The sequence below is a fragment of the Amblyomma mixtum genome, chromosome 2 (assembly GCF_055824585.1).
Source record: "Amblyomma mixtum isolate Tamu chromosome 2, ASM5582458v1, whole genome shotgun sequence".
NCBI lineage: Eukaryota > Metazoa > Arthropoda > Arachnida > Ixodida > Ixodidae > Amblyomma > Amblyomma mixtum.
In genome coordinates, this window is record NC_143013.1 from 85,009,495 (window position 1) to 85,025,129 (window position 15,635).

The window sequence follows — 15,635 nt, forward strand, 5'->3', positions numbered from 1 at the left end:
TCAGCAGGGTTTGCCTTCGGTGGCGTTGGTTTTTTCCTTCAAAGCAGGCGTTTGTGTGTTGGAAATGTACCGATACCTAAGATGACGTCATCATGCGCCCTCCAATTGGCGTTGTGCGCTGTGGAGAAGCTTGAAGGCCGTCCGGATTTTAATCGGCGATTACTTCACTATTTCAAGCGCTAGCACAAAAAGATTTCGCATGCTTTACCTGCAAGTTTCACACATTCGACCATCTTAAGCTCGTTGATTTCTAAAATCTGTGCAGTTTCCCTTTAAGTCGGAAGCCGGGCGCGCTACCCCTCGACCAGTAAAGGACTTTTTTTTTGTTGTTTATTGCCTTCAAAGGCGCTGGAATGAAAAGAAAGACTAACCAGATGGTTATTTCCAAAACTGCAGCACTCTTAGCTGGCAGGCAACATTCCGACTTTTTCAGTTGCATTATATTTCGCAACAGCGTCACATGCAATTTCATCATCGCAGTCTGTCCATCAGATGATGAAATTTTAAAAATTTGTTCGGCTTGGTTAAAAGGCGGGCCTTATGAGAACAAAAAATATAAGAATGAACAACTAACTAAATAAAAAAAAACAATGAACAGTGTCAGTTTCTGCAAAGTGATATGAAAAGAGGAACCATGCAGGCCGCTGAAGGGGTTCACTGAAGCAATCGCGTCATACCCTTCAGGCGTAGCTTAAGTGTCCCCGCACTTTTATCAACAGATAAGAGTATAGATAAGAGTATATAGATAAGAGATGACAGATAAGAGTATATAGTTAAGAAACTCAAGTTTTACTAGGGCATCTTGAGAACTATACGGCTTGTTGCAGCGTTGTTCCTCCACATGAAAAGAACGCTTCAGCTGATGCATTCGACGCTGCCGGCGCTGATGACCTCACTGACCCTCGTGTGGAAGAGTGCGTGGCTTTTATCGTGCTTACAAAGTAAGCTGCAAATGTTCCGTAAGCTCCTGAGCATGAAGGTGAAAGCCTTCCAGTTCTGCTGGCAACCACCGCATCTTGAAATGGCCGCGGAGGCACTATAGCGGAGGGGTGTTGTCTCTACAATAACGCGAGCCTGTCTCCTTGTCCCATCAATAATCGAGTGTGCAGAAGCGCAACATTTTCGTCACCTGTCTGCCAAACAACGAACGTAGGAAGAAATACGACTGAACGGGCCAACGACATTGACACAGTCTCTGCTTGATCATCCCCTTTTTTTCAGTGCTTCCCGGCTGAACGAGCGCCACCGGCCCAAAGTCTGACTCTCAGCGGCCTCAAAATTTGCGGCACACTTCTGTTTTCGAGTACCGAGTATTGTTAAAATACATGATACACCGGAAATGTATTTTCGATACCTCTGCTCCGATACTTTCACTTTTGGCAAGCGAAACTGACAAAGCGTGGAGTCAACGTCTCGTTAAGCCTCATCCTGTTTCTTCCTTAGAATTTTTTCACTGACTGATTTTATCTCAGCCCACTGAAACCGCAGAGGTAAGATTACCAGGTTAGTACGTTTGAACGAAGGGTTCCAACCCCAATGGAACTGCAAAAGGCAAGATTACTGGGTGGGTAGGTTTGAATGAATGGTTCCTACCCGACTGAAACCGCAGAGGCAAGATTACCTGGTTAGTACGTTTGAACGAATGGTTCCAACCACAATGGAACTGCAAAAGGCAAGATTACTGGGTGGGTAGGTTTGAATGAATGGTTCCTACCCGACTGAAACCGCAGAGGCAAGATTACCTGGTTAGTACGTTTGAACGAATGGTTCCAACCACAATGGAACTGCAAAAGGCAAGATTACTGGGTGGGTAGATTTGAATGAATGTTTCCTACCCGACTGAAACCGCAGAGGCAAGATTACCTGGTTAGTACGTTTGAACGAATGGTTCCAACCCCAATGGAACTGCAAAAGGCAAGATTACTGGGTGGGTAGGTTTGAATGAATGCTTCCCACCCGACTGAAACCGCAGAGGCAAGATTACCTGGTTAGTACGTTTGAACGAATGGTTCCAACCCCAATGGAACTGCAAAAGGCAAGATTACTGGGTGGGTAGGTTTTAATGAATGTTTCCTACCCGACTGAAACCGCAGAGGCAAGATTACCAGGTGAATAGGTTTGAGTGAATGATTCCTACCCCACTGAAATCGCACAGGAAATATTACCAGGTGAATAGGTTTGATTGAATGGTTCCTACCCCATTGAAACCGCAGAGGCAAGATTACCAAATAGGTTTAGATTAATGGTTTCTGCCCCATTGAAAGCGCACAGGCAAGAATACCAGGTGAGTACGCTTGAATTAATGGTTCCTGCCCCACTGCAACCGCAAAGCAAGATTACTAGGCGGGTAGGCTTGGATGAATGGTTCTACCCCACTGAAAGCACAGAGGCGAGATTACCAGGTTAGTACGTTTGAACGAATGGTTCCAACCCCAATGGAACTGCAAAAGGCAACATTACTGGGTGGGTAGGTTTGAATGAATGCTCCCTACCCGACTGAAACCGCAGAGGCAAGATTACCAGGTGAATAGGTTTGAGTGAATGATTCCTACCCCACTGAAATCGCAGAGGCAAGATTACCAGGTGAATAGGTTTGAGTGAATGATTCCTACCCCGCTGAAATCGCACAGGAAATATTACCAGGTGAGTAGGTTTGACTGAATGGTTCCTACCCCATTGAAACCGCAGAGGAAAGATTACCAAATAGGTTTGGATTAATGATTTCTACCCCATTGAAAGCGCACAGGCAAGAATACCAGGTTAGTACGCTTGAATTAATGGTTCCTGACCCACTCAAACCGCACAGCAAGATTTCTAGGCGAGTAGGCTTGGATGAATGGTTCTACCCCACTGAAAGCACAGAGGCGAGATTACCAGGTTAGTACGTTTGAACGAATGGTTCCAACCCCAATGGAACTGCAAAAGGCAACATTACTGGGTGGGTAGGTTTGATTGAATGGTTCCTACCCCACTGAAACCGCAGAGGCAAGATTACCAAATAGGTTTGGATTAATGGTTTCTACCCCATTGAAAGCGCACAGGCAAGAATACCAGGTGAGTACGCATGAATTAATAGTTATTGCCCCACTGAAACCGCAAAGCAAGATGACTAGGCTAGTAGGCTTTAATGAATGGTTCTACCCCACTGAAACCACAGAGGCAAAATTACCAGGTGAGTAAGTTTGAATGAATGGTTCCCAGTACTCAGCACTCGCTCGTTGTCGCACTCATTTTTTTTTTTCATTTGAATAAGAAAATAATCCAGAGAGAGAGAGAAAGGCTGCAACCTCACTAGCACAAGGCGACTTGTGTCGCGCACTAACATCAAAACTGAAAATGTGGACGCCTAACAGCGCTCTAGTGTTCCGGATTACAGTGGTTTCTGTCCCACCGAAATGGGACGCAGCACGGCGGTCTTAAATTCGGAACGCACGAGTCGTCACACACTTGCTCGATTTTTTTATCTTCTAGCGCAATGGGATCGCACCGGGAGGTCGCGGCACCATGACCGCTTTCTCATTACACAATAAAACCTCAGCCCTCACATCTCTCATCAGCCACATTTAACCACAGTGGAAAGCCGGCACGCATCATTCAGGTTCGTACACAGACTTTCGTTCGTAACTGCGACGCTGCAACTGCACGATAACTTGGCAGGAACCTGCTGCAGTGTTATTCGTCAGGGTCTGGTTTTGAATAAGCACGCAAACGTGTTTTTGAGTTTTTAGCGACGCTTAATCGCTCCTAAAGAGGACGAGAAACAAGTGCTTATAGGAGCATTGACTTATTGACAAAACCAATTATTCGGAGTATTGCTCTATAGTCTATAGTCTGTTAGTAGGGTGCGGTGTGGGCTGAGAAATCATCGTCGGCATCATGTTCACGACATTAAAATAGTTAGTAATTTTCTCTTTAAGCAGGAATGTAAAAGGACACTTTATTCCACACTACTTGCGATTACAGATCCCTCCCCGAGCTACCTTCCACGAGCAACCCAAGTAACCAAGGCTTGATCAGGCCTTGCACTCACAGTCGACGTGGGCTTACTACAAGACACACAAATCCTCAAACGTACCGCTCGCACAGCTGGTGCGCAAGGCTTGTAAAGCAACGTTGTTGTAAAGGAACTGGCCTCAATATATCACTCACATCTTAAATGATAGAGCCCCGCGACACAAGATGTGCGCATCTGACGTCAGTCACCAGACGTACAGCAATGCACAAAGGTTTGCGAAACGCAACTTCGCGGGGGGGAATTGTTCCCAATCGGTCGGGCAAAGCAGTTCAATGAAAAGCATTGAATGCGAACAGAATGCGAACATGCGTTCGCATTCTTCTGGTAGAACACCAGATGACTGACTAGAAAGAAAACGCCGAATTATTTGTATTTCCTCGAGTCCTCACCGCGTAAACTTTCGTCTATGTTGTACACCGCCTCCAGGATTCAATCAAACCCAAAAGACATGCCGAAAAGGTTCTTAGCGCTATAGGCCCGCGCACAAGGAGCACAGATCATTATCGGAACATGCTGACGTGGTGGCTCAGTGGTTATGGCGCTCGGCTGCTGACCCGAAAGACGCGGGTTCGATCCCGGCTGCGGCGGCTGAATTTCGATGAAGGCGGAATTCTAGAGGCCCGTGTACTGTGCGATGTCAATGCACGTTAAAGAACCCCAGGTGGTCGAAATTTCCAGAGCCTTTCACTATAGCGTCCCAGATAGACTGAGTCACTTTGGGACGTTAAACCCCCGTAAACCATAAACCATTCCTCTCTGAACTTCTGCCCGTCCCTTGTGGCTTCTGTGGCATCAGGGGGTACTTGCTTCATCATCGATAATGGCTGGCATCTTTTTGCAAGGAGTCTGATGTCCTTATGAGCATAATGTCATAAGGGAGGCAGCAGTACTAAGTCAGTCATAGAAAACAGTGCACATCTGTCTAGAGGGAGGATTATAGGTACTGAGAAATAGTATATTCGACTAAAGGATGTTAGAAACCCAACAGGCAATCACATTACTTGATGTAGTTGATGGCAAATTTATTCTGTGGGCCACACACTCTATGTATTAATTAAATGAGGACTGGATTAAAATGCCTGTTGCTTATTTGGGGCTGCAGCAATTATTTTAACAGTTCTTGAGTTTTTAAGGAGGCGAAATTCTAGAGGCACATGCATTGTGCGATGTCAGTAAACGTTAAAGAACCCCTGGTGGTCGAAATTTCCAGAGCCTTTCACTATGGCGTCCCTCATAGCCTGAGTCGCTTTGGGACGTTAAACTCCATAAACCAAACCATCATCGGAACATGGAGTGACCAATGCTTGGGGGAAGACTAATGGTGAACGTTAGGGGGGCAGGGACATGGGGGGGGGGGGGGGGTTGTATAGAACATTTATGGAACAAGAGTTAATTTGCTCTCAATATATCAGCACATGTAAAACAAAATTCAAATTCTATCAAATATATGCAACATAATAACAAGTAATTTCAAGATACAAAACAACAAGAGAAATGTGTGTGCAAGAACACGACCGAAGGAATTATGATATAGCATATGCTATCCGAGAAATTTCTGAGAGGTTCTCTCAGATCGTGAACGGCAGTTTACCAGTATCGCTCAAGAGAACAGTATAAAACAGCTGTACCTTGCCAGTGCTCATCTATGGGGCAGAAACGAGGAGGCTAACAAAGAAGGTTCGGCTTAAGTTAAGGACAACGAAACGAGCTATGGAAAGAAAAATGATAGGTGTAACGTTAAGAGACCGGAAGCAGGCAGAGTGGGTAAAGGAACAAACACGGGTTAATGACATCCTAGTTGAAATCAAGAGGAAGAAGTGGACTTGGGCAGGGCATGGAATGCGAAGGCAAGATAACCGCTGGTCCCTTAGGGTAACGGAGTGGATTGCAAGAGAAGGCAAGCGTAGCAGGGGGCGGCAGAAAGTTAAGTGGGCGGATGAGATTAAGAAGTTTGCGGGTGTACGGTGGCCGCAACTGGCAAGGGACAGGGTTAATTGGAGAGACATGGGAGAGGCCTTTGCCCTGCAGTGGGCGTAGTCAAGCTGATGATGATGAGGTTCCTGAAACAGACGGTGCGCCAATTATGTGAATTTCTGCGTATAGAGCTCAGTGCCGCTCGGAACAGCAGTATGTCGACGACGCCCCCTCTTGCGTCATACTAAAGATGTATCTTTTCCAGTAAAGTGGCAGATAAGGCGTACGTTATGAATGCGTTCGGATTTCCCCGGTGACCTTATTGCAACTTATCAGCTTCGAAGTAATGCAGCTGTTACACCCCACGTGACTTCTCCCAGTACTTTCAGTTCCTCGTCGATATTGTGAAACCATTTCAGAACGTCTGTTTGAAGTGACCCGATAAAAGCGGCTTGTTGTGTTTCCAGCTTACGGTTAGCAGAAAAAGGCAGCTTTCGCTCGCCCACAACTCCGGTTCTAAATTCGAATAAAGGGGAGAACGCAGAAATGCTTCAATAATTTGGATGTAATTTTCGGTGCCTAAGTAGTAAAGAGGTTGTAGCGGAAAGTTAACGCAGAATTCCGTGTTTAGCTCGTAGAGTGATAAAGGAGGAATAACTTGTGAGAGCAAAGGTTGGCCTGAGGCAGACTGCTGTAAAACGGTCACGCTCCGTCACGAACCTGAACACAAGTTGGCGACTACTGGGTTCGCTCATTGCCGTTCAATTGTCATGAAAAAAAAAAGAAAATTGCTGAATTTTAAGCCAACTTAATTTAAGTTTTTTGGTGAAATAATGGTTTATTGGTCCCAAAAAAGTACACAGAAGATCATAAAAGTACAGACGAGGGTCCCAAAATCCAAGACTGTACCGGGACCCCCGATAAATCAATAATACAAGAGATGATTACAGCACAGTTAGCGGAAATATGAAATAAAGAAAATATAAAATCAATACTTCACCACAAAGACAGAGTAAAAATCACAATAACGCAGGTAAAATACATAAAAAGAGAATAACCCATCAGCATTCCAACAAAAATACCTTCAACTTATTTTTGAATGCAGGCAAGGAAATCGATGTTTTTGGAGTGGGTGGCAATGTATTCCAAAATGAAATTGCTTGAAAAGATGACGTCGATTTACCATAATTGGTATGGACTTTGGGGAGCAGAAAATTGTTTCTTGCTGCAAATCTGGTAGTGTTGTGATTGATCAGCAGGATGGGGTTTACAAACTGAAAATGTAGGGTGCCGTGTAGTAACCTGAAGAACATGATTGCAAGGTGATACTGGAAAAGCTGGCGGACTGGTAAAATATTGTGCTTATGCAATAAAGTACGAGCATTAGTTGAGAAAGGGCTACGGGTAATAATGCGGATGGCCTCGAGCGCACAACTAAGCCGTACCCAACAGTTCTGGACAAAGGCCTTTTTGAGAGGTAAATCGTTTATGAACGCAGCTTTTTTTATATATAATGTAAGATTTCACTATAACAATCAATATAACAATCAATCGTGCTCATGCCTGCTTGGAGTCGAGCGACTCTGCAGTATTAAATTAATAAATAAATAAATATATCCTCAGGTCGCCCGTTGGAAGGCTTGTATTTTTTTTTCTATTAATGTTTTTGCTATCATCAAAAGCGTTACCTATTGGTCGATGTGAACGATGGAAGCACTTTCAAAGATTTTGCTACATATCAGAAGAATGTACTCATCCAATACAGTATCTTATAATTTTCCAATTTTCAAAATTTGGACATTTAATGGCCGTCAGCATTATCATAACCATCCTCCAGGTTACGCCCACTACAGGAAAAATACTTCTCCAGCACTGATCTCCAGTTATCCTTGCTCTGCTCCAGCCGGCGCCTTATGCAAGCAATTTTCATAATCTGTTCTCCTCACACATATCACACAATATATAGATTTTGCTACATATGAGAAGAATGGACCAATGTCTTCAACATTTTCATAATAGTACCTTACAACGCTTACAAAAATGCACACTGAGATGCAATTAACTGTTTATAGAGTATTTATTGAGTCTACAAAAATCTATTAATACTCAAATCCTAATGAGTTTGGTCTATAAAAAGTCAATATGTTCTCGACTGATATTACCCAATATAAATTTAATTGACTGCAAGTGAATTAAAACTCAAGCAGCAAAAAATCAATTCACAGCCGATTTCTCACCCATTATGGAACCAACCGCAACCATAGCTCAAACGATTCCCATTTCAGCTGAACAGCCTTTATTCATATCATATCGGCTATGGGAGAGGTCACGGTGTTGAAATTGGTTGTAGGTTGTGACTCGAACAACACTGCTCATGAGGTCGCTTGGCAATGTAAAATTTAGCGTATAACTGAACACAATATTCTCTTTTGGTACCAAGAGAGAACTATGGTATGAAACCTTTTCCTCAGGTTGGAATTAAATTGAACGATATAGGGGAGAGCAAACTTGTGTTACTGATTCATAAATGTGACAGCACAATGGTCTGAAGGTAGCAGCCCTGCATACCGGGTGTTTCATCAATCACTTTAAGAAATTTAAAAAAATAGGCTTTTTGGGGTAAAAATATGGCTTGTGCGGCATAGTATATTTTCCATGTTCCAAAATTTTTGTCCGAGAATGTTGGACACGAGCTTCCGTGACGAAAACGCACGCCAGAATAATGTAAACGATATACATAAATCTGTTTATTAGAACTTCAAAAGTGGATAAGGCCTTCAGTTTAAATTGCACCGCACTCGAAATATTATGGCGGATACAATACGCATCGTATGTTTGAATGACAGTATCAGGGGTCAAAGAACTATCTGGAGCTGATGATATCGTAGGTCAGGGCTCGATAGCAGAGTAAAATAATTACCGTTCCGATTCCCTCACAGCTGTGCCCGCTGCATTCGCAAGCAAACCTCTTGCCAAAGCTTTTGGGGGTGACCGCTTACGCTACTCTACATGCCCGCTCACAAAAGCACTATATGAAAGAGGACGATTTCACGTGCATGTCTGTGCAACTAGGTTCTTCTGTCGCCTACACAATTTCAAGAATCCAGGGCTATTTTGTCACATGCCATATGCATTAGCACTAGGTTAATAGTAGGCGTTGCTGCAATCTTCACTTCAATGCGAGATATGTCTTCGTCCGTAATTGTGTAGCACCTGGGCTCCGTATCTGCCGGCTTTTCGGAGAGGCAACGGGTTAAGCCGGATCTTTTGCCATATTTGTTTGCAAGGACGTCAATGGCAGCATAACTCTCTCTCTCTCTCATTACATCCCATTACGATGCGGCACATTCTTGTGGCTCGTGTAATGTGATTGAATTGTTGAGGCAATTTGCTACTGATCTTTAATGTAATATCACTAGTTCCAAGCTACAACCACAGCTACAGGGAAAATGATATGATCAATATGGCGCACCTTAACATAAAGCGGGCATTTACTGTGTTCAATGAAATAAACAATGGTCACTCGAATATGCTAGGGCTTAGTACATCCCGAAGTGAGGAACTACTAGTCACTTGAATTGTTGGATGTATTGCAAGTTTGGTAGGCACGTATAGGGCGCGCAAATTGGTAGAGAAGTGTGCGGAGGGATCAGGAAAGATTGAGTGCGGAATGACCATAAAAGGGCAAGGTTAAGCTGGAAAGCATACGAGTGAACCTAAAGGAGCCAATGCTCCGTTGGTTTGGCCGTGTCACTTGCAGGGATAAAAAATACGTCGGAAAAAGAATGTTAGAGATGTGCAGCGAAGGGAAGTGGACATGGGGACGAAGAAACAAAGTGAAGGGAAGTAGTGGAGACAGAACTTCGGGAGAAGCTGCCAGCGCAGACATTTCAGGACAGGTCTTAAGAAGTGGAAAACCCTCATCACAAATGACTACCTCACACAGGCACATATGATAATGTGAAGGAAGAGGAGAGAGACGATGAAGTACGCCGTGGTACGCAATGTCATGTGTAGCTATATTACGCTGCGAAACAGACGTCCCCCAACAAAGCAGGCTCCCTTCGGTACGCAGGATGCGCCCTCTCTCTATTGTGATCACCGTTATCACCAACAACGCACCACCATCGATAACTATGATGCCACACAGATGCTACTCTACAGTCATGCTGAAATGATCATACTTTCTTTTCACTAAACACACCTCATACAAAAATGTTATCTTCCGCCGCATCAATCTGAACTCCGCATTTTTCTTTTTCTTTTCAGAGACCCTCTAAGATCGCAGAACGGAATACTGGAAGTAACAGAAGTCACACTTGCAAACGTGACAACCTTAGAAAGTAAGCCTCTAGCTCCAGTAAAATCGAACGCTGTTACAATTCATTTTCCGTTTTATGCAGCTGCAATGAAGCTGTCCTGGTGTCTCATGGCCGTCTGCATCGTTGTCGCTATGCACCTGAGGCCTGGTAAGTGCAGGCTTTATCAAGCGTGTCCCCATAACGTTTACGAATAAAGGGCAACTGCATATGTTTTAAAAATCAACGAGCTTTAAAGGGTCGAATGTGTGAAACTTGCAGGTAAAGCATGCGAAGTCCTTTTGGGCTAGCATTTGAAATGTTGTCGAGTGAGTTTGATTGTGACGAGGTGCGGCGCCACAGTCGCGGACACAAGTTCGACTCACCCACTCATTCCTTTCCCTCTTTCACTCATTCACACTGTCCCTTATGACGCGGCTCGGGCGTCCACACAGTCGCACCCAGTGAGGCACCTACCTCGCCTTTCCTTTTTTCTCGTTCAAGCCTTCATCTGCTCCCGCATCACCTACTCTGCCCCCTACCTACGTCTCACTCGTGACGAAAGCGAACGGCTAGAGGCGTCACTCCGAAAAGAGTACAAGACGGCCCTGGGTTTTCCTATGTCCACAGCTGCCCATAAGCTCATGGCTCTCGGAATTTCCAATGCCGTGAGCGAACTTATCGAAGCAACCCTCACTACTCAATACGAGCGGCTCTCACTCACACACGCTGGCCGAGCGGTACTGCAGCAAGTTGGGATCTCCCCGCCGAGAGCGGCCCCAAGTTATGCTGAACTTACCCCGGAATATCGCCTAAATCTCCGCATCCCTCCCATTCCCAAACGGATGCACCCGGAACACCATGCCGAGAGACGGGCCGACCGCGCACGTCAACTCGAGAAACGCTTCAGCGGACGTCCGGACGTCACGTATACGGACGCCTCTTACCATCCCTCGAAGCCAGCGACGGTGGCGGTAGCTCTCGCCCCTCACCGCAGCTGGTACACAGCCTGCAGCATTTGCAATGCAGAAACAGTCACCGCAGCAGAGGAGGTTGCCATTGCGCTAGCGCTAGTTGACCCTGATACCAAAGTCGTCATCAGTGATTCTCAACAGGCTATCCGCAACCACGATGCTGGCCGTATCTCTTGCCAGGCGTTACACATCCTACTTTCTACTGCACCCTCTTTTACCTCTCGCTTACTTCTTTGGGCTCCAACCCACGAGTCGTTCAGCGGAAACGCCCAGGCGCGCACTCTCGCCCGAGATCTCAGCTGCCGAGACGAGTGTATGATCAGCATCCTTGCTTCCTCTGACACTAATATCTCACGCGCTTCTCTGCTCACCACTTACACGGACATGCTCCAGCGCTACCAGCTCAGAAGATGTTTTTATCCTCCCGCACACCGTGATCTAACAAGACGCAAGGCCGTCCAATGGCGCAAACTACAAACTGGCAGTTTTCCAAACCCCCTCTTATACAGCAGGATCTTTCCGCAACAGATAGACCCCATGTGCAAACACTGCTCAACTCCGGCCATTCTCATACACATGGCGTGGACTTGTACACACTACAACACAAACAACTCGAACACTCCGGAGACGTGGGAGTCTCTCCTACGTACTTCCGAGCCAGCAGACCAACGCCGGCTTATCCAGCGCGCGCTGGAGGCCGGGACATCCCAAGGGATCCCGGCCGACCTCCTCTAAGCCAGCGCAACCAGTCATTCGACTGGTCCCCTGTTTTGGGAGTAATAAAGGAGTTCACCACCACCACCACCACACCGCGTCATGCACGTGCTAAACAAAACTGTACCCTGGAGTCCTGGGGACAGTTTTGAATGAGAAAGAGAGAGACACAAATATACTTTGTTCATTTCGAGACTAGCTGATGAAAGAAAGACATTGAGATAAGAGAACAGAAAAATAAAAAATGAGTCATAAGAGACGGGACTAGATGAAAACAGAGTAAATAAAAAAAAAGGAAGCGGTATGATAGAAAGAAAAGTCACGATGAGTATAGTCATCAGTTACTGCAGGCAACTAACTGCACACCGGATCGACGCGGGCACTGTGAGCAGTCTTTCATTCTCAGTTGCGTTGGTACTGGCTTCAGTACTACTATTTCGAAAAGAAAACATATGCATTATATTAATATTGCGTACCCGATGAAATTTTCTCTGAGAATGCTTGCAGATTTACTAATTAATAACTCTGCAGTCAATTACTAAGTCTTCACCTTATGTTTTTCACTGGTTCAGAAAACGGTTTTCTTGTACGCATTTTAAGTACTGTTTGTACAAGCATGCAGTAATACCAAAGTACGAGTAAAGCCCGATCAAATCGAATATTTTCTCATTTTACAGGGTCTGCGAAGCAGGGGAAAGAGTGAGTATAACTTATTGACATATTACGCTCGTAAATACCCGCACAGAGCAGCTTGGCGAACAGGAGAAAAACACCACGCCTGAGCTCCAAAACTCCAAACTATCATTGTGGTTCGCCAATTTCTTGTTATGCTTCTCACTGTTTTCCACTACTACTTCTGCACATTTCTTCAGCACTGTCCCTTCGAGCATAGATCATACATTTACCGCGAAGCCATGCGTTAGACGTTCTTCTTTATTATTATTCGAGAAGTGTGCCATGAGGCATAAGATGAGAAAGGGGGAATGGACTGTAGGAGATAGAAAATTAAAAGAAGGAGTGAAGACCAGTTTCGCCGCGGTAGTCGAAGAGGTTGCTGGTGAACTGATTGTTCATAGAGTAATACTTGTTGGGGGGCTAGTTGGTGCATGTTTCCAGAAAATGGTTGTAGCGCCGAAACAGACAACACACAGAAAGCTAGACAGGACAGGGGCAACTTCCAATTGATTTATTCACCGCGAATGCGAATGAATATCAGGCAAACAATCAAGAGGGATAGCAAGAACCACACATGCGCGGGAGGGTTGTACAGAAATCGAAAAAAGATAAGTGAGTACTCACTTATCTTTTTTCAATTTTTGTACAACCTTCCCGCGCATGTGTGGTTCTTGATATCCCTCTTGATTGTTCATAGTCCACTTCACAGACCTTCTTTCACCAGTTAGTGGGTCTGCATATATATGATCGTGGCACATGGGGCACCTACTTGGCATCTATTTCCTCATCTTTCTTTCTGTCGCTGAATGAATCAGGGACCAAACAGGAGTTAATGATAATCTAGTCGAAATCGAGAAGACGAGGCCTTGAGCTGGGCATATAATGCAAAGTAAGATGGCCGATGGTCGTTAAGGGTAACGAAATGGATTCCAAGAGCAGGCAGGCGTAACAGGAGGAGGAGGATATAGAAGAGGAAAGGCAGGGAGGTTAACCAAAAGAATGATCGGTTTGCTACCCTACACGGGGGGAAGGGGGTGAGGGGATAAAAAGAAAGAGAAAGGAGAGTAATAGAAAATTGAAGTCACTATAAAACGTCACTGTTCGTTAAAGTCACAGCCTATCCTGCAGGCCAGAAGTTCTCAAGAAGCGGAGCAGTGCCTTGCAGGCCTTCTCCGCCGACGACCGCCGCGGCCAGTGGCCGAGAATCTTCATTTCCGTGAAAGGGCGTGTATCTAGGCGCTCCAGCGCACGGCTGAGAGACTGCCTTTCGGTGGTGTAGGCAGGGCAGTCACAAAGAATGTGGGTTATGGTCTCGTCATGCCCGCAGATGGAACATGCAGGACTATCAGCCATACCGATTAAGAATGAGTAGTGGTTGGTGAAAGCTACACCAAGCCAGAGGCGACACAGCAAAGTTTCTTCTCGTCTTGGTAGGCCTGATGGTAGCCGGAGCTTCAGATCTGGGTCCAAGGATTGTAAGCGGGAATTGCAAAATTGGCCGGAATTCCACGCGGCAAGCGTGATGTCCCGCGCAAGTGCGCGAAGCCTGCTCGCTGCATCCGATCTCGAAATGGGGATCGACACAAAATCGCCGTCGTTGTGAACAGTTCGCGCGACCTCATCCGCGCGGTGATTACCTGCTATGCCGCTGTGCCCCGGTAGCCATTGGTAGACAATGTCATGCCCTTTGTTGATGGCAGAGTGATGTAGCTGTCGAATTTCAGCGACCAGTTGTGCATGGGCTCCACGGCGAAGAGCAGCTTGTAAGCCTTGGAGGGCAGCTTTCGAATCAGTGAAAATAGACCACCACTGAGGGCGCTGCTGACTGATGTATTCAATGGCGACACGAAGAGCGGTGAGTTCTGCACCCGTCGAAGAAGTGCGGTGACCTGTCCTAACTCTAATTTCTGTAGTGCTTGCGGGTATGACGACGGAGCCAGAAGAAGAGATAGGGTTCACTGAGCCGTCGGTGTAAACGTGCACCCGGTTTGCATGGTGCTCATGTAAATATTCAAGGGTGACTTGTTGTAGTTCTGTCGGCGATAAATCTATCTTCTTCCTGATGCCAGGTATCGAAAGAAGCACACGGGGATTGTGCAGGCTCCAAAGTGGCGTGGACGGTCTAGAGGCGGGTGTAAACTGGGACGGCAGAATGGCGGGATGTGCGTCAATGATGTCTGTAAACGATGTGCGCGGCCTGGTAATAGGAAGACTGGCGAGATGGTGAGAGGGAACCCGGGAAATGTGCCGGAAATGTGCCCTCAGTGCGTCAACTGTTAAGTAGGTAGAGATTGGATGCTCCTGGGCGATAAGTACAGATGCGGCCGTAGAGGCACATTTCAGGCGTAACAGGTGGCGTCAAAAATCATGGTGCTGGATGAGATTAGGAAGTCTGCGGGGACAGGGTGGCCTCAGCTGGCCACCCTGAAGGTAACGCGGAAGGTAAAGATTAGATTAATTCAATGAAAAGAAGCATAGTGTAGAACTATATCGATACGGGAAAAGGCAGATCAGGAAGCAATTGTTCTATGATAACTCGAGAGGCAGTGCCTTACTCTTTGAAGCTAAGTCAGGGTGTCTTAGAACGCGTAGCTACAAAAAAATATTTAATAAAGAAGATGACACACGCCTCCGTTGACAAGAGTAAGTATTCCGCATATTTAGTGACCGAAATCTACCCCGAGACTTCGGCATCGTACCCTGCCCCTAATAGGGAGTGCGGTAGAGGACAGCTCACCCCGTCTTGCTCCCATGCGAGGCTAATTCGTGTTTAGAGTGTAGCTGTCTAAAGGCGGAACAGTGATGTCCACTATGCGGACGCAACTCGAAGTCAGTATATTAAATCTATGACCATCGTGCTATACAAGAAAATTACCTTTCTTTTGCTAGTGATGACGACAGCGGATAAACTAGCATCATCATCTCAATACCAGAGGATGGTGCAAGGTACTATTGGGGACAAAAGTTCAGGACAAGCAAGCGGTAACCACAGACCTGCTAATAGCCAATGGCTTGAGGCCACAGTTACAGGGATCAAAATTGGGT

The 15,635-nt window shown here is 45.8% G+C and overlaps 1 pseudogene; it reads left to right on the forward strand.

Annotated features, from left to right (window-relative positions):
* The window catches only part of LOC149359984 (uncharacterized), a 28,322-nt pseudogene that overhangs the window by 9,917 nt on the left and 2,770 nt on the right, over positions 1-15,635 (forward strand).